The sequence below is a fragment of the Cornus florida genome, unplaced genomic scaffold (genome assembly GCF_030987335.1).
Source record: "Cornus florida cultivar Cherokee Brave unplaced genomic scaffold, ASM3098733v1 CherokeeBrave_3.0.0_Hap2_Chr06, whole genome shotgun sequence".
Lineage (NCBI taxonomy): Eukaryota > Viridiplantae > Streptophyta > Magnoliopsida > Cornales > Cornaceae > Cornus > Cornus florida.
This window is the reverse complement of record NW_026775576.1, coordinates 7059106-7065146: the sequence shown is the minus strand read 5'-3', so window position 1 is coordinate 7065146 and position 6041 is coordinate 7059106. Positions and strand designations below refer to the sequence as shown.

General features: G+C 38.2%; 1 pseudogene; it reads right to left on the bottom strand.

Annotated features, from left to right (window-relative positions):
- Window positions 1–585: 585 nt before the first annotated feature.
- On the bottom strand, window positions 586–683 carry LOC132315194 (small nucleolar RNA R71; annotated as a pseudogene).
- Between the last annotated feature and the right edge of the window lie 5358 nt (window positions 684–6041).

Sequence of the window (6041 nt, the reverse complement as noted above, 5' to 3'; positions counted from 1 at the left end):
CATGTAGAGAACTTGGTCACATAGACCAACAAGGCAACCTCCACCCTAATGTGCATCATGAAAATGTTCAAGTACCATTAGGCATACCTAGACCATTCATTCACCCACAACAACAAGGCCAAGTTCCATTAGGAATGCCTAGGCCAATATTTGTTCCACAACCCCCCATAGTTCAAGCTAATCAAGATGTTCGTCTAGCACCTCCAATTGTGAATTCTCCCATTGCATTGAGGACCATTATGTGCCTAATGAATATAATGCACCCACTTGCATTCAATTGCCTCCATTTAGAGCACATCACTATCAAATTAAACCACAAACTATTCAAATGCTTCCAAATTATCAAGGACTTCCTAGTGAAGAACCTTATAAGCATTTAGATGAGTTTCTTGAAGTGTGGTCCACCGTGAAATACACGGACATGCCGGAGGAAGTGTTAAGGCTTAAACTTTTTCCTTTTACCCTTAAAGACAAGGCAAAATATTGGTTCAACAACCTTAGGCCTTTTTCGATAACTTCTTGGGCGGAAATGCAACAAGTGTTCTTAAAAAAGTACTATCCGGTTTCTAAGACCAATGCCACGAGAACTTCAATTAGAGAATTTTCTCAAGGGGATAGGAAATGTTTCATGAGGCATGGGAAATGTTTAATGATTTGCTTAGAAAATGCCCTCATCATGACATACCTAAGTGGCAACTAGTTCAATATTTCTTTGAAAGTTTACCGGATAATCACAAGGGTATGGTTGACGTATCAATGGGTGGTTCTTATCTTGACAAGCATGAAAATGATGTGTGGCAATTGTATGAAAGCATGAGTGGAAATTCTATCCATAGATCTCTGTCTTCTAAAAATGGTAGAAATCTAGGAGGAAGGAAGAATATTGGCTTGTATCAAGTTGACAACTCCAATGATATAGCCGCCGAGATGAAATCCTTTTCTCAAAGGTTTAATCAATTCTTGATTAACCAAAACTCGGCGAATCAAATGTCTTCCGCCCCTAAACATGTTCATCATCGTGCATCTAATGAATCATGTATGACTTGTTCTAGTGTCTTGCATTCTACTTCCAATTGTCCCCACGGACATGTGCAAAATGACAACCATGAGCAAGCCAATGCTATTTTTGCTAACCAAGGGAATAATCCCTGTGGCAATCATTACAATCATAGTTGGAGGAACCATCCGAACTTTTCTTGGAAAAGCCAAAGGGAAGGCTCAAACCCTTCCCAAGGTGGTTTTCAAGGGAAGTACGTTCCACCTCCAATACAAAGCCAAGGTTCCCAAGGTTTTAGATCATCATTTCAATCCCATGGTAATCAATTTTCTAACTCTCATTTTCCTAATCAACCATCTTATTCTCAAGGAAACTCTAGGAGTCCCGCCTTTGAAGAAAAAGTTTTGACCACTCTAGGCACTCTAGAGGTGAACACTAAATTGCTTCATTCTCATTCTTAATCCATTGCTAAGCTAGAAACCCAAGTAAGGCAAATAGTGTGACGGCCCAAGTTTTTTAACCCGGTACGTCAGTGATGAATCGAAAGATGAACCGATAGCGGATCCGAAATATGGAAGCAAAAGACAAACAACAGTCTCTAGAGATACAACATGACTCTAAGATGCCACTGTGACCCTCAACGAGGTCACGGAACCCAAAGGAATCAAATGCGGAAGCAACGTTTCAAAAACGAACAAGAATGAACCTAGGGGCAAAAATGTCATTTCTAGCTTAAAAGTGGGTGCCACCGAGTACACCATTGGAAAGACAATGAAAAATTAATGAACTTAGACTCAAAATTTGCTTGATTCGGAGTCCGGATGAAGAAGATATGGCTAATGGAAGAAGAAGGGGCAAAACGGTCAAAAAGGTGACAACCAAGAACATCTAACCGGTTAGGAGGCCAAAATTCACGACCCATGCACATGTAACCCATTACGAAACCCCTCGTAACCGTTTACATGTGAAGAGGGCAGTAAAGTGCAACCCAAAAACCTGGCAGCAGGGGTTTTTCCGAGAAAAATGGAAATTTGAGGGCCTATATAACATTTTTTGGAAAAACTCAAAGAAGAAACCCCCCTCAAAATCGAGTTTTCTATGTAATACATGACAAAAATCAAAAAATATGAACTGTGAAATGTCCAAAATGCCCTCCCAAGAAAACTGGTCCAAAGGGTCCAAAAAGCTGCTAAATTTAAAAACTGAGAGCTGAACTTCGGGATCCATTTCCGATGCCAAGACGACATTTCCTGGAAAAACACAAAGAAAAAACCCCCCCTAAAATCACATTTTCTGTTCAACCATATGAAGAATGGAATTTATTTCCCAAAAGAAATTCCCAAAATACCCTTAGGTCAGAATATGCAACAAAAGTGTAAAATGAGTCCGTAGGAGGCTCATTTCACCAAAGAAGAAGCTTTGCCCAGAAACGACCATGCACACAAACGTAACTTACCTAGTAAGATGTGCTACAATAATCCATGGCCCAAAAATATGGCCGATACGAAATACGACCCCCCAACGGCCAAAATGCAAAAAACGAAGTTTCGAACGAAAACTTGGAATTTAAAATCATGAGACGATTTCAAAATGCCGTTTGGCCCTTGGCCATACTTCATACATGATTAATGAATGCTAATGGAAAAATCAAAATGGAATTCCCACACCCAATGCAAACATGGTGAAGCAAAAACTCAATATTTTTCAATACTTCCATAATATTCCATGAAGTCAAAGATTACATAGGATACAAATTACATGTCATTGGCCTCCGGCCTCATCTCATACATGTCAAATATATCGGAAAGAGTGTACTCATGTACACATTACATATAAGGAATCAAATGTACACATATTGACACATAAGACTACAATTGGCATTCCAAGCCAACCTTCACAAAAATGGAAGTCTCCAAGTCCACAAACCATCCAAGCATAATGAAGACCTCAACTTTGATTCCTGTACCTGAAATATGCCCCAATATCATAGGGGTGAGTAACATAAAGCTACTCATAGGAAATGAGCATGCATCGACCTATGTTTTACAAGTTTGCATGATTTAATTATTGTGGTTCATTCCACCTAACGTCTATGTCAAAGATGAGACTCAAGGAGCATCCTAACTAACTAAGATCATTTATAGCATCAATCGCCTCATTCATGCAATTTTAGCAACATAGGGTCTTGCTTACATAAAGCAACAACATAAGAGCATGCTTACACAAAGCAACAACATATAGACTCTCAAGGTAATCAACTTGAAGTCTAAAATGCAACATCAACTAAATATAACAATTTAGCATAAGTAGGATACCTAATACCACACATCAAAACATAGATTCTCTAGGTTATCAACTAGAAATCTAAAAGTGTGAAATCAACTAAATATATCAATTTAGTATGGATGTACTTAACAACATCAAATCGCTAATAGTCAAAACCACAAGTCAACAAGGTAAACAAGATTGTCAACTTGGAATTCAACGCAAAAACAAATAGTGGAAGACTTGGACAACAAAGCTCAGATTTTCGCCGAGACAAGGAAAATTTGGAGATACTAACCCCAGGCAACCTACCCAATGCGTGAACTTTATAGGGCTAATTTGGAGCTACTAACCCCCAGGCAGCCTACCCAACGAGCAAACTTTTGACTTAGAGGACTCTTGTCCCCGTACTAGAGCCAAACCCTAGCCATCACAGCTTAACAATGTCCCAAGCAACTCCAAAATAATCCAAATAAGTTCATAACTTATACACATTACTATTACATAGTAACAAGTTAGCATTATAACTCTCAATTGTGCATAATAAGCATTTCATATCCATAATGCTATGAAATCACAAGCCAACTATATATTCATATTAGAAACATACTCTCATGAATATAAACTTTACAACAATGCTCTTCAATGCATATAACACAATCTAGTGAATACATCACAAGTCTAAATCCATGCTCTTAAGATAGAAACAACTTCTAAAACATGATTAGATCCATGGATACACAAGATAGAATTTAATTACATCAAAATAATTAAACTCTCTAGATTTCAAATCATTTCCAATTGGCCCCAATTTAATATATGTTAATAGACATATTATGGTCATTACATATATTCACACACAAGCTTAATTAGGCCCATGAAACCTCAAAAAAATAGATTTTAATTAATTCCCTTAATTAAAGTCTATAGATTTCCAAACTCAACCAAATGCTCTCAAATTAAAGTATGTTAACAAACATGCCAAAACTTAATTTAGAAGTATAATACAACTCAATTCCATGCAAGGTACGGCCATGAACTTTCATCTTTCACAAAAGATAAATATTAATTAAAAAGAACAATTCTTATTTAATTAATTCCAATTTAATATATGTTAACCAAAATATTAAATCAAGAGTTTCTACCATGCCACAATTCAAAACCGAGTTGCTCATCATCATGAAAATTAAATCTTATACAAAGAATTAAATATTTTAAATTTCCTAGATTTGATACAAGGCATGAATATATGTTATATAATCATGGCAAATACACAATACAACACACAAGAAATCCTAAAACATTCCTAACCTCCATTTGAGATGAAATCTCAAATCCCCACCAAAATAAATCGGCTCCGAATCCGACGAAACTCCTAGGTTTTGTCTGGGACAACACCACGAACATAAATCCCAAGGAAGCCCCATCAAAAACACAACTTGACTTCAAACCTGAACTCAAGAAAGGGCCAAAACAAGATTCCAATCGGTTGGAATCGAAGGCCTCGCCGAGGAGAACAATAAACACAAAGGCATCACCACTTTTTAATGAAGGGAAGAAGTCCAAAAGGGGAGAGAGAAGATGGCAGCCATGGATGGAGCTTAGACCGGCCATGAGAGGGGAGAGAGAGAGAAAAATCTGATTTTTCTTTCTAAGACCTCCTATTTATAGAAAAACTCAAATAGTGTCCCGAACGGGCCCCGCCGGGTCTGGAAAAGTGAAATCTGAGCAGACGCGCTCAAACGGAAAAATTTGGTGAACAAAAAAAGATTCCAAATGAGAAAATATGAACAACGGAAGAAACGGCGTCAAAAATCGAGTCCCGACCAGAGAGTTATGCCCAAAACAAGTTTGGCGCAAACTAGGGCCAGAAACCCTGAAACTGGAAAACATTGTCTAGGAGGAAATTCTAAGAGTCCATGACCTGACGAAATGTGAAAATGAATCCCATACGAGGATCCAGGCTCAAAACAAGGCATTGAGCAATAACTTTCATTAATTGCACAATAACCCCTCCAAAAAGTGAAAACTACGAAACTGCCCCAGAATGTAGATACCCCTGAAATTAAATATCTTTAAAAGATATTTATGGAAAACACCCAAAGAAAAGAAAAAGTTTCCAAAGAACTTTGCATTTATGCCCCTATGGACACTGGGAGCAACCAGAGTACTTTCTCACGAAAGTAAGGATACGTATCTCATAGAAATCATTGGGAATGAAGATACATGAAGTCAGAAACCAACTCCGAACACAAGAAGTGTGGTTACGCAAACAGAGTGACAAATGAAGAAAAGACGGAATAGGGAAAAAGACAAAAAGTGAATAGTGTCGAAAAACGAAAAATGTGGGAATGACTCGATCCTCAAAGAAAGTTGTCAATCCACAGAAAAGAGTCTCAGAAATCACTCCAAAGCACTCGAGATGACACTAATCGATAAGAAGCCAAACTCAGAAGGGAAAAGACAACGGAAAAAAATTTATCCAAAAAATCCGGGTCATTACAACCTTCCCACCTTAAAGGGATTTCGTCCCCAAAATCCAGCCCAATGAAACAGAATGTAAAACTAGAATAACTATAGAGTACATCTCCGAGTATCCCTCACAACGCGCTACACCAGCGACCTCGAAGCTGAAAAGAACACACAAACCATTGTCAATTGCACCCGCGTGCTCATGACAAGACAACCCCTCAAGGGAAAAGTGACCACATGGCCACACGACAAGTCTGAACTCACACAGAGAACCCAAGGTTAGACAAAAGAACGGAAAACAACAACT